This window comes from Felis catus, chromosome B3, assembly GCF_018350175.1.
Source record: "Felis catus isolate Fca126 chromosome B3, F.catus_Fca126_mat1.0, whole genome shotgun sequence".
Classification (NCBI taxonomy): Eukaryota; Metazoa; Chordata; class Mammalia; order Carnivora; family Felidae; genus Felis; species Felis catus.
This window is the reverse complement of record NC_058373.1, coordinates 131,391,116-131,404,644: the sequence shown is the minus strand read 5'-3', so window position 1 is coordinate 131,404,644 and position 13,529 is coordinate 131,391,116. Positions and strand designations below refer to the sequence as shown.

The following is a 13,529-nucleotide window of genomic DNA, read 5'->3' as shown; positions in this document are numbered from 1 at the left end:
GGGCTTGTGATGAGTGGGGTCCTTGTCCTGACCAAAGGAAGGGTAGTCTTAGGAATGTAAAATCGAGGTGCCCAGTCAGCCAGCTATGAGTGAACCTTGTCCTTTAGACCAGAAAATCATAATGGATTGGATGAACTTAGGAGTATGGGAAGTCAGAAAACCCATCCTTCCATCCTTCCTAACTTCTTCTTTCTTTCTTTTTCTCTTCCTCTGTCTCTCTCTTCCTCACTGTGCTTCTCTTTTGTAGAATTTATAACAAGCGCACAAATATTTGTTTAATTTCTGTTGATTGGCTGCCTTTTCTACTAGACCCTAAAAGTCTGAGAGCACAGCCCTGTCTGTTAGGCTCAGCACTCTGTCTCCATTACCAGCCCAATGATGGGCCCGTGGCAGGCACTCAATCAATATTTACTAAATGAATGAGTACATGAACACTCAATGGTGGTCATTAAAATAATGTTCTTTAAATTGCTGGTTTTATTGTAAGCTAAATTTCCTGGTCTTATTAGGCTGTGATCCAACTTAAGATCTCGATTCCTTCTTAAGTGCCCACATTGTCATGTTCTGCACTGTTTTGACTACAGGAGTTCCCTCCCAATTGGAATTCTGGGGGTTGTCTGAGGGGTTCAGGAGAACTGTGCCCAGCACTCTCTGGACCCCCAGAGACTGTGAAGTGCTTATTCTCCTGCCCCAGCTCCTGGTAACCCTCTCCAGCGGGCATGGCTCCCTCTTTTGGTGTCCCTCTCTAACACCCCTATTCCAGCTTTGGGAGAACGTGGACTGCCCTCTCCCCTCTGCTTTTCCACGTTAGCCTGGGCAAGCTCTTCCTCGCATTGCCGGAAGCACACGAGAGACCCACAGAGAACAACGTAAAACCACCATTAGTGTCAGTCCTCCCAAAGTACTCACAAAGCCTCCTGGGCATCTGAAGAGAAAAGGAATCATACGCTTGTTTGCCTTACCTTAATCTAATATCTCTGCTGAAAGGCACACCCTCTTTGCATTATTCAGTGAAGCAGTCTCGAACATCAACATTTACTTTACTCCACTGTATATATGTCTTTCTCAGGGGCAACAGGTGGGAACCTGCTAATACATATTTTTCTAAACTGAAAAAAAAAAAAAGTAAATTCAGAGCTCCTTTTCTTAGGAGGCAGAAACCATCTGCAGCATCCAAAACTTTCGGATCTGTTTTCAGTGAGGTCTACCCCCATTACCTTATTATTCACAGTTGTGGTGGTTGTTGTTTTGCAGGACAACACTCATTTGGATGTTACATTCTGATGCTTTGTTAGAAACCCAGTTACTTCTTTGCCCTTATACTTGTTTATTATTTATCCAACACATACTGATTGTTGAACATTTACAAAATCCTCCTTCTATGGATTTTACATTCTTAGATTTTACATTCTTAGAGAGGGATCAGCGTATTTTTTTTTCTATAAACGGTCAGCAAATATTTTGGGCTTTCTGGACCATAGGCTGCTGTGGTACAACTATTCAGTTCTGCCATTTTAGCACTCAAGCAGCCGTAGACAAGATATAAATGAACAGACATGGCTCTCTCCACTAGAACATTATTTACAAAACAGGTGGCTGGCCTGGGTGCTGTAGCTTGCTGACTCCAGTTCTAGGCAATAAAACAGATATATAATATGGCAGGTATGACTAAGTGCTAAAAATAAAAATAAGACATGGTGAACAGCAGGGGACAGATCATGTAGGGATTTATGCTGAATGAGATTGGAAATCCTTGGAAGATTTGGACAGAAATGGTCTGTCTGATCTGACTCCCAGCTGAGGGGAGCTGGGACACATTACGGAATGGGTAAGACACTTGGAAACTGGCTGGGAGGTTATTGCAATGATCTGGATGCAAAGGGATGGTTCTTGGTTCCAGGATGGCAGTAATGAGGTGGTCAGAAGTGGTTGCATTCTAGATAGATTTAGAAGGTCTGAGAAAAAGGAGGTTCAAGGGCGACCCTTAGACTTTAGGCTGAGCCATTGGAAGAATGGCCTTTCCATCTTCTGAGCTGAAGAAGAGAGAAGGAGGGGCAGGTTTTGGGCAGAAGACTGAGTCCTGTTTGGGACATGTTGTATTCGAGATGCCTTTCAGACACCCAAGCAAAACTGTTGAGTAGGCGGTTGGATGTAGGCCTCTGAGATTGGGGAGGAAACTGGGGTTATGAATTTGAGAGTCACGACAGCATGTGGGTGGTCCTTACAGATCAGTGAGGGAATGAGAACTGATGTAGAAGACAGGTCTTGGGTTGATCCCTAGCATGTTCTGGCACTTGGAGGTCAGGGGGAGGAGAAAGCAGCCCAGGACACTGGGCAGCAGTGGGGCAGCATGGCCGGAGAGAGGCAGGGAGAGTGGGCTCAGGTGGAGAGTGTGACGGGCCAGCAGGATGCTACTGGTGGGGTGACAGGGGTGCAGGCTGAGATCTTTCGTGACGAGATGCTGAGGGCTCTGGGGGCGCCTGGGTGGCTCAGTCGGTTAAACGTCCAACTTCGGCCCAGGTCATGATCCTGTGCTTTGTGGGTTCGAGCCCCACGTCGGGCTCTGTGCTGACAGTTCAGAGCCTGGACCCTGCTTTGGATTCTGTGTCTCCCTCTCTCTCTGCCCCTCCCCCACTCCGTCTCTCTGTCTCCCCAAAATAAGTAAACATTAAAATTAGATGCTGAGGGCTCTGCATCTAATCTAAGCTCTTCCTGGACCGCACCTTGCCTTGCATTTCCCCCAGCGGATCCCTGCTGCCGCTGTCAGAGAACTCCCAGGCCATCACTCTTTCTAGGTCTCTTCATTGCCAGACAAGTTGCATTTTCTTTGTGACATGGCAAGTTGGGCAGGCAAACTGCACCTTCCAAATTGTCCATAATCCTTGGCTAAGCTGCTCTCTTTGTACTGAAAAAAGAAGCCAGCAGAGTCCGAGAATGCTCTCTGGAACAAAGAGGAAAATGTTTTGACAAAAATACGGGTACATCCTACTGGCCGCTGACCCCTGTCCCGGTTCCCTGGGGCAGGGTGGAACCTCCTTGCCGTCAGCCTCTCTACAGGGTGAAAATGCAGCTGCCGGAGAGGTGCGGGCAGCATTCTGCTTTCACATGTAGGCAAAAGCACCAGGGACTGTCTGTCATGCGTGGGCCAGCGTGTGAGTTAAAGGGCAAACACAGGGCAGAAAGAAGATGGGCAGAGGCGAGAGAATGGGTAGGAGGCCCGAGGAGGCCAGCGGAAGGAGAAAGACCAATGCAGAATTCGTGGGAATGGAGGGGGCGGGCTTTTTGTGGTGCAACGTCTTGAGTGTCTTTGACCTAGAACTGGCCCCATGTTTAAGGTCATGGATCCAGGAAACCGGCCCCTTCCTTCCTCTCTCCTTTTTTTTGTCACAGCAAAGATGACACCTGGCACTCTGTGCTCGCATCTGCTCATGCCTTTGTTCTATTTTTTTTCTACTCTGTTCAATTTGGGTGTTTGGCGTGACCGACGGAGGTTTGAAAACGACACTCCAGCTGTCCCATGCCCACTCCTACTGAATTCTCTTGAAATTCCTCCTGCTTGGCATGGCTTTCTCTAGTCCCCGCTAAGCAGAGTCTTGGGCAAGTCTCTGTTTTGACACGGAATCATGTACTTGGTGCCTCCCCCCAACAGTCTTGTTGGATTATTGAACATCTGTCTTCTAGGCTTCACATCTTGTGGTTGATGGATGACCAGCTGTCCCTGAATGGAGCTGAGATCGTAGAACGGATGGGGCCTCTGCATGGTTTGGATCCCCAGCCAAGGAACACACAGGTCTGCCCTGTGTTTAACACATTTCTGGCCGGGAGAGTCCTGTAGATTAGTGGGATACCTATAACAATGGGGTATTTTTAAGTCATTCCACGCTTCTATTTGTTACCAGGCTTTATCAAATCCAGAATACAGCCTTTGTTTATTGTCCTGGCTACCAGGTAGCAAGTCATGAAAAAAGTAGGCAGAGGAGAAAAGAAGTACCTATGTAGGTGGTAGAAAATGCATTATTTTCATATCTGCTACCAGAAATATTCCCAGGAATGGAGTTATTTTAGGAAGGTGTCTTGACAAGTCATTTGGGGATGGAAGGGGAGCCCCGAGGGCCTTGAAGAGTCAAGACAACCAAAGGAATTCTGAAAGTGCTGTGCACATGATATTAAGACTTGGGGAGAAAGAGAAGAGGGGAAGCAGCTGGAGAAGGGGGCCAGAGACCTGTGGAGTGTGGGTGTCTCTCTTGTGTTAGGGTTCTCTGGAGACACATAACCAAGTGGATATGGACATATCATAAATGTCTGTGTATGCGTATCTTCATCTACTTACCTACCTACCCATCTATAAAGAGATTTATTGTAAGGAACCGGCTCATGCAATTGTGGAGGCCAAACAACTCCATGATCTGCTGTCTGCAGACACAGAAAAGCAGGTAATCTAGTTCGAAGGCCTGAGAGCCAGAGAACTGATGGTACAGGTTCCAGGTCTGAAAGTTAAAACCAGGAGCACCAAAGGCAGGGGAAGACCAATGTCTCAGCTCAGTCAAGCTGAATTAATCCAGCCTTCCTCCACTTTTTTATTGTATTCGGGACCTCCCAGTGGGGAGGGCAATCACTATACTCAGTCCACTGACTCAAACCCCCCTCACAGACACAGCTAAAAGTAATGTTTAACTAGAAATCTGAACATCTCCTGGCCCAACTAGGTTGACGTACAAGATTATTCGTCACAGTGCCCACAGTGTGTGGGTAAGGAGCTCAAGGAATTTTCTTCACAGAGATGATGACGCTTTCTTTGAAGGTTCTGCGTTTTAGTAATGCTGGTCTCCCAGTTTGCCGAAATCTTTAGTTGAGTGTATTGTGCACACTAGTGGATGCTTTTTCTAAGTGGTATGATTGTGTGTGTGTGTGAGAGAGAGAGAGACAGAGACAGAGACAGTGACAGACAGAGAATCATTTGTGTAGATGGAAGGAACTCACACTCCAGGATGTTTGCTGTGTTGCAGAACAGGGTTGGATGGGGAGATAATCTGGAGATGAGTGATTTCAGCAGAAGCAGGACCCTGTCAGAGGCAGGAGAAAGGCAAGAAACAACCAGGAAGCTTTTGGATAGTTGAAATGAGAGTTAGGGCCACTCTAGTCTAGAAGGTAGGGGGCATGGTGGTGCCCGTGACCCGTTCCAGAAGAGTTCTGGAGGCTCCATTAACTCTTGCTAAAATAGCAAAGCCTGAGGCTAATAGATTTAAAGTCTGACCATCACTGCCCTCTACTCTCAGCAAAGCCAACAATCTGGATGGTGCCTGTACTTTATTCTTCCCTCTACTTCTTCTCTTGTAACCGAACCAGTGTGAGTTGGCCCAGTGGTGAGTCACAGGTAGAAACCACACCAGGTGAGTTGCTGCACCAAAAGGAAACTTTATTTGCAGCAAAAAAGGAGATTAGGGGAATGACTTCCAAAGTCATGACTCCCCCAGCGAGGGCGAGCGGGTTCCTTTCACTTAGGGTCAGGATGAATATTTGATAGGGAAGCCTTGTCATCCTATGTAGAGGCAGGCAGAAGGTCATGCATGTGCCTGAGGAAACATGCCTGTACATACATTATATGTTTTGTACATGAGGCTTGTGCTCCTCCTTGGGCAGAGATTTCAGTATTCTAATGAGGTAAAGGTAACTGTCGGTCACTCCGTGGCTCACTCCTTAGTCCCTCCGCGCAGGCGTGGGTTTTGAGGGGGCGGCATCGAGTTCAAATTGGTCTGGGTGGTCTGGGCCAGTGGGAGCTTTTCATCTGGGCAGTCATTGTTGCTTGAGGGGTATTTTGGGTTCCTGTCATGGGATGCAATGCCCCTTGAGTCTATTGCCCGAGTTAAGAGACAGTGGGAAAGAAGACCTTAAGGAAACATATGGGACAAAGGCCAGTGGGTACAAGCAGATGGGCAGTAAAGGCCGGTGACAATCTGTTGATAGCTTCCTATCTCCTTTATCAAAGGCACTTCAGTCTAATTTTAGCAGACAATATTGTGAGGGATGAGGAAGTAATTTTCTGCAATGGCTTGGGATAGAAGGCCCTTTCAGTAGGACTTTTATTCAGGGGCTTAGAGGAATAATTCAATAAAGTCCACTTGGTTTACACAGAATTTCTAAGATGCTGGCTGTATAAGATGAATTATATTTTCATGCAAGTTTCTTTTTTTTTTAATGTTTATTCATTTATTTTGAGAGGGAGAGAGAGAGGGAGGGAGGGAGGGAGAGGAGAGTGGGGGAGGGGCAGAGAGAGAGAGAGAGAGAGGGAGAGAGAGAGAGAGAGAGAGAGAGAGAGAGAGAGAGAGAGAATCCCAAGCAGGTTCCAAGCTGTCATCACAAAGTCTGATGCAGGGCTTGAACCCATGAACCGTGAGATCATGACCTGAGCTGAAATCCAGAGTCGGACACCTAATGGACCGAGCCGCATGGGTGCCCCAATTTTCATGCAAGGTTCTGAATGGCCAAAAGACAAAACACAACTAGTGTTTCCCTAAAGTCTTAAATGCCTTTGCAGATGTGAATTTATCTTTAATATCACAAAGTACTCTCTCTGGAGTGGGTCGACATGAACCCCTTCCCTCGTCCTCTGTGGTGGTCACTACTCAGCGTCAGCTGCTAAACTTGTCACCAAACACTAATCACGTAAGAAACGTATTAGGGAGGAATCCTATAAAATTGTGTTTCCAGAGTGGAAAAAAAAAAAAGTGCAAATTTTAAATTCACAGTGAAGCTCCCACAGCTATTTCGGATGCAATAAAAGTCCATTTTAATAAGTATCGCACAGTTTACCTGTACCTATTAAGTGCATTTTAGAGATAGGCAAAGTGAAAGCATAATCTGCTTTTAAGCATTCTCCTAATACGAATGACCCAACTGAAGTATTTGGGCATGCTTGCACTGCTAAACGAGGCAGAAAACTTTACCAAACTTTGTGTTATTAATATTTCTTATGTGTTTGGCTCTGTTAGTAATGAATCATGCAATGTAAGTGAAAATCCTTCTGCGGGGTTGGGCGGCCAAATAGACCTCTCTCACCTCTGTCTCTAGTTCTCTGTTCCTGGGCAAACCACTTCCCTTCTCTGGGCTGCAGGTGCCTTATGTGTAAAAAATCTCGGTTAATTAATCCTATGAGTATTGTCATTCAGGTTAAATTAGATAATACGTACAAAGAACTCAGCTCAAGAATGCTTATTCGAAGTACTCCATAAATGATAGCTATTATTATTATTATTATTATTATTAGAAACTTATAGTATTTAACTCAATGCTATTGTTTTTAGAGTCCAAAGTTCTATTTATTTTAACCATTTAAGATGGAAATTTTAAGTAAATTTTGCTCTTCCTGCCTGTTAGACTGAAATTTATTTTTAAATTTTTATTTATTGATTTTGAGAGAGAGAGAGAGAGGCAGAGAGAGAAGGAGAAAGAGAATCCAAAGCACGCCCTGCACTGTCAGCACAGAGCCCGACTTAAGGCTTGAACCCATATACTGTGAGATCATGACCTGAGCCAAAACCAAGAGTTGGACATTTACCCCATTTAACCCACTGAGCCACCTGGGCACCCCAGATTTTATTGCTAATGTGAACACATTATATTGTTATATTATATTATTATATTGTTATAATATTATTATAATATTATATATAATATATATAATTATTATAGATATAACATTTATAATTATATATTTATAACTATTATAATATATTATTATATATTATATTGTCATATGTTATTATATTGTTATAAGAACACATTACAATGGAAATTTAAAAAAGAAAAATGATTTACTCATAATCCTCATATCCTAATAAAACATTGCTTTTCCTCTCTTTGGATTCCCTTGCTCATATGGAGGCACATTTTGATGTTATTGTAATTCGTGTTCATAGCGCTATTCTATAGTCTGCATTTTCATAAAATGGACTTCATTTTTTGTAAGGTCTCCATAATTGTAATTTTTAGTAGCCATATAGCTTTCAGTTGAGTCTGGGGACCCTAATTTCACAGTCTCTGTTTTCAGTCATTTAAAAAAAAAATGTTTATTTATTGGGGCACCTGGGTGGCTCAGTCGGTTAAGCGTCCGACTCCGGCTCAGGTCATGATCTCATGGTCTGTGAGTTTGAGCCCCGTGTCGGACTCTGTGTTGACAGCTCAGAGCCTGGAGCCTGCTTCGGATTCTGTGTATCCCTCGCTTTCTGCCCCTCCCCCGCTCATGCTCTGTCTCTCTCTCTCTCTCTCTCTCTCTCTCTGTCTCTCTGTCTCTCTGTCAAAAATAAATAAACATTAAAAAAATTTTTTTAAATGTTTACTTATTTTTAAGAGAGAGAGAGTGAGAGACAGATCACAAGGGGGTGGGGGTGCAAAGAGAGAGGGAGACACAGAATCCGAAGCAGGCTCCAGGCTCTGAGCTGTCAGCGCAGAGCCCAATGTGGGGCTCGAACTCACGCACCATGAGATCATGACCTGAGCCGAAGTTGGGCGTCCAACTGACTGAGCCCCCCAGGTGCCCCTGTTTTTAGTCATTTTGGTCGCTTCTAGTTTCCATAGATGAATATCTCTTGAAAAAGGAGCCAAGGGATTCTGGATTTGGAGACATTGGAAGAGGTGAGTCCTTTTGCTTGGCGAGGGTAGGGCTTCACAGCTGAGGTGTTTGGGGGTGGAGGACTGGGGCTCTCGCACGTGCTTTTGGAGAACCAGCAGCAGTGGGGGTGAGGCCGGCCGAGATCTCCAAGGAGGAAACGTCGCCAGGCTGGCTACACAAGGCTGACTCAGTCTGTGTGGTAGGACGCAGACGGGGACCTTGAGTTTGCCTTCTGGATTGGTTTGCTCAGTTTGGTAGCTAAGAGAAGGACCAGGCAACACTCAGAAGTTCCTTCTGGAAGGCAGAAGCTGGAGTCAGTATGGTGAAGGCAACCTCTGTGTGATGTTGTGATTTATAATAAGAAGTGTGTGTATTTGGTCTTTGTTTCAGCTTCTGGCACAGAGCTCTGAAAACCCTTGGAATTTCTGAAGGAATGAGAGTGATTAAGGCTCTTTTGCTATGTTAATGAGGTGACTTTTGGAAAGCCCCTAGGTCACCTGAGGAAGGGGGCTGGTTGCCAGAAGAACCAACCTTGTGTTTAGAGGACTGGAACTTTCAGTCCCACACCCTGGCTTCCAGGAATGGGCGAGGGGCTGGAGGTTGAATAGATTGCCAAAGGGCAATGATTTAATCAACCATCTCTAGGAGTAAAGCCTCCATAGAGGGGCGTGTGGGTGGCTCAGTAGGTTAAGCATCGACCTCTCGATTTTGCCTCAGGTCATGAGCTCAGGATTCCATGGAGCCCTACGTTGGGCTTTGTACTGTCAGTGCAGAGCCTGCTTGGTATTCTCTCTCCCTCTGTCTCTCTGCGCCTCCCACACGCTCTCTCTCTCAAAATAAATAGATTAAAAAAAAAAAAAAGCCTCCAGAGAATCCCAAAAGGACAGAGTTTGAAGAGCTTCTGGTTTGAGGAACTCTTGAAAATACAGAGAGAACGTTCTCGGAGGTATGGAAGCTCTGAGTCCTTTCACTCCTGTCCCTACGCATCTTTCCGTCTGGCTGCTGATTCACATCCTGTACTATCTTTGTAATAAACTGATAGTCTTATGGTGAACTGGTTTCCTGAGTTCTGTGAGCTGCTCTAGCAAATTACTTGAACCCAAGGCAGGGTTCCTGGGAACCTCTGATCTACAGCCAGTTGGTCAGAAGTATAGGTGACCAGTTGCGTTGACAACTGGCATCTAAAGTGGAGAACAATCTTATGGGACTGAGCCCTTAACCTGTGGGATCTGGTGCTATCTCAGGGTAGACAGTGTCAGAATTGAGTTGATTTGTAGGACACCTGGCTGGTGTCTCAGAATTGCTTGGGGGTGGTCGGAACACCCCCCCCCCCCCGCCCCAAACACAACTGCGATTTGTACCAGAATGTACTCTGCTTCTGCTACTTTCTGTGAGCTCATTTAATCTTATCAAGTACTATTTACGCTATAAAGTCAGTTAACATTCCAGTTAAACAGCTGGGGAAACTGAGTCATAGGGGGTGTACGTTGCCCGGGTCAACAGTTGCCATCTTGTTGGCATGCCCAGCTCCACAGGACTCCCCTGAGTTGAGAGCTGAGAGCGGGAGAACCCTGTGGGTGTCCATCTGGGAGTCACGTTAACAGCCTCAGACCAGTAAAGGACCAGTCCTGCCTACAATTAAAACCACAAACTTGCCTTTCCTGCTGGGTAAATTGGGGCACTGCAGAGCAAGCTGAGAGGAAATGACTGCCAGTCGTATTCTTAGGAATGTTTCCCTTGAGTGCGACGCCTCTGAATATAACAACCCTGCGTGTGTGCATGTAAAATAGTTCTACTCGGAGGATCCTGGACGAGGGACTTTGTAGCGGTTTGTGGCAAGGAGAGCATCTTAGCTGCTTTTCTCCAACAAGGACTGAGTCCAACACGTTGTTGGATCATTACTACTCGGGATTTGCCGTTGCTGTAGTTCACACGAGATATTATGAAAACGTATATAGCTTAATTCAATAAAAAGACTGCATTTTTCACTTATTACATTGGCAAATACATATATACATACATATTATAAATGTTATTTTATATACAATAGGTGATGTGTAAAACAACACATCATATGTTTTATGTATTTATAAATATTAGGTATGTTTATATATGTTTAAAATATAGTTGTAGGGACAAATATGTGTGTGTAAGGATATTTGTTACAGGGTTCTTTATAATAGTGAAAAACTAGAAATTGCTTAAGGAGTGCCTGGGTGGCTCAGTCGGTTAAGTGTCCGACTTTGGCTCAGGTCATGATCTCACAGTCCATGAGTCTGAGCCCCGCTGTCAATGGGGAACTCCTCTGGATTCTCTGTACCCCTCTTTTTCTGCCCCTCCCCCACTCACACATATGCTCTCTCTCTCTCTGTCAAAAAAATAAATTACTTTAATGTCCAGTGATAGAAGAATTGGTAAAGAAATTATGGATACTCACACTTCGGAATTGAAGCATTAAGAAAATATGCTTGCAAAAAATGTTTAATGACGGGGGACACTGGCCATGATTAAGTTTGTAAGGGTGATATGTAAGATAAAAATTCCACATTATGCTTCCAGTTTTGCAAAGACAGTACAAACATATTTGTAAACCACAACTGGAAATAAATGCATAAAAACAACAAAATGAAAATGGTGATTATTTCTCAGAGGTCAAAACAGGGGTCGAGTTGTTTTCTTGTTTATACTGTAAAGTTCGCACGCTTTCTTCCAAGAACCTGACAAACACACATGGCAAACATTTGTGCGTACGGAATCACTAGAGAAAACCCACACCGTGTAGACTTTCCCTAATTTATCCCAATTTCCAAATTTTGCCCTGTTGTCAGCTGAGGCAATTTCATTCTGGCTGGGAAATAAGATGCTGTGGGGATTGGAGGACGAGAAAAGTCAAGGGTTTTGTAATTTAGGTTTCTTTTAATGTTTATTTATTTTTGAGACAGAGACAGAGCATGAATGGGGGAGGGGTGGAGAGAGAGGGAGACACAGAATCTGGAACGGGCTCCAGGCTCTGAGCGGTCAGCACAGAGCCCGACGCAGGGCTCGAACTCACAGACCGAGAGATCATGACCTGAGCCGAAGTCGGACACTTAACCGACTGAGCCACCCAGGCACCCCTGTGACTTAGGTTTCTAACTAGAGCCTGCAGGTAACCTGCTGGATGAAGGGAGAGTGCAGGTGAGTCAGGCAGACATGGAGGGCAGCCGAGGTGTGGTGGAAAGAGGGCCCCGAGGCTTCAGGTCTGACCTGGCCACCGTGAGCTCTGGGAGCAGGACTTTGCCTGGTATAGAGGCTGGATGGACCCACGTTCAAGTCCATGTCCACAATTACCTATGTGACTTAATCTCATGAAATCTCAACTCAGTTGTAAAATGACCACGTTACTGGCCGGTAGGGAAGCATTAATGACACAATGTACCTAAAAACGGGAGAAGGAGTCTGGCCCGTACCGAGGGCATATAACCAGTGTCCAGCTCATGACCTTCCCTGGTCTGCATGGTTGCCTGTCAAATCAAGGAATTAGAATGGATAACCTCTAAATTACCCTTTCTCTTTAAAACATTTACGGTGCTTAAAAAGCCTTAGGCAAGGAGAATTTAATATTTCCCTAACTTTTATTTATCTTCCTTTGGCAAAGAATGAGTTATCGCAGTGCATGCGTATACATTAAGGGGCCAAGGAGCAGGGTTTGAAATTCAGCCGTGGGAGCAGAGGCTCCTAAAGGAAGCCAGAGTGGGCCGTGGTTCTTAAGGTGAGGGATGACAAGGAACAGGTGACTGGGTACAGGTGCCTTGGTCTCCTGCCCTTTCCTGCAAAGATACATATCCAAGGGCTCTGTGTTTTGTTTTCTCTAGAGCAGTGGTTCTCAAGCTTTATTGCAAATTACAGTCACCTGGAGAGCTTTCAGACCATCCCAAGGTCTCAGAAGTGACTCACACCAATTAAATCTGCGTAGCACCCAGGCGTCGGTGTTGTTAAAGCTCCCCAGGTGATTCCAAGTGTGCACCCAAAGTGACGATCCCCGTGCTGTAGTGAATGGAGGGCCCGGAAACAAGTGTGAACCCCATGTCAATTCTCACCACTGAGTGTGACCTCAGTGGTGCAGCGATGCATGTGTGAAGGGACTAGAGTAACATGTCCCCTTCCAAATAGTGACATCTGTGTCACATAACAGTGTTCGTAAATGTCTGGGGCCAAAATAAATAAATAAATTAATTAAAAAAGTCGTCAGTTTGAGGTCTGGTTTCTCAAGAGCACACCATGGAGCTGAACAAAAGGCGGGCTGTCGCCGATGTGATGGTGCTTCTTTCCAGGAGGACACATCTCTCGTTGGGATCTTCTCGATTTTAAACCAAAGCAGATACCCAGGTTCTATTCCGGCCCACTGAGTATGACGGACATATTGAAAACATCCTTCTATGAAGACAGGAGGAAGGGATAATGTAAAAATACAAGGACAAACATACAGGGAAGTTTATGAGGAATTCCAAAAATTGGTCTCCAAAAGAAGAATGCATGTCTGACATGAACCTCAGGACCTGGAATCCTTTTGGGTCATTTCCGGGAGACAGAAGAGCCGTCCTTCTAAGGTATGTCCACTAGATGGCAGCATCACCATGGTAAAATATACTGGCCTTTCTTGGCATAAAGGAGGGATTTTTTAATATTGAACAGAGGTTGGAACTCAGATGGTTTTATAGATATGAATATGCTGTTAAAATATTCTAAATTATAGTATATATATCTGATATATAATTCTTAGTATTATTGTGTAAATTATATTGGCATTCTCACTATAATTCATACCATCATTAATTATATCGTGTGCTGTTTAAGCAGGTTTAATGTTATGGCTAGAAGTCCTTTGCTGGCTACCACTACCTCTTCTTGGCTAATCTCAACTTTTGTTTGGCTAAAACTA

At 44.9% G+C, this 13,529-nt stretch overlaps 1 protein-coding gene across 4 annotated transcripts in view; it reads left to right on the top strand.

Moving 5' to 3' along the window:
* The window catches only part of GALC (galactosylceramidase), a 147,916-nt gene that overhangs the window by 75,805 nt on the left and 58,582 nt on the right, over positions 1 to 13,529 (top strand). For 2 of the 4 annotated variants that reach the window (XR_006599893.1, XR_006599894.1), the window contains exon 17: positions 12,922 to 13,197. The exons of the other annotated variants lie outside the window; for them this stretch is intronic. The gene's annotated coding sequence lies outside the window, so the exon portion shown is untranslated. The remainder of the gene's footprint in view (positions 1 to 12,921; positions 13,198 to 13,529) is intronic. 4 annotated transcript variants of the gene reach the window in all.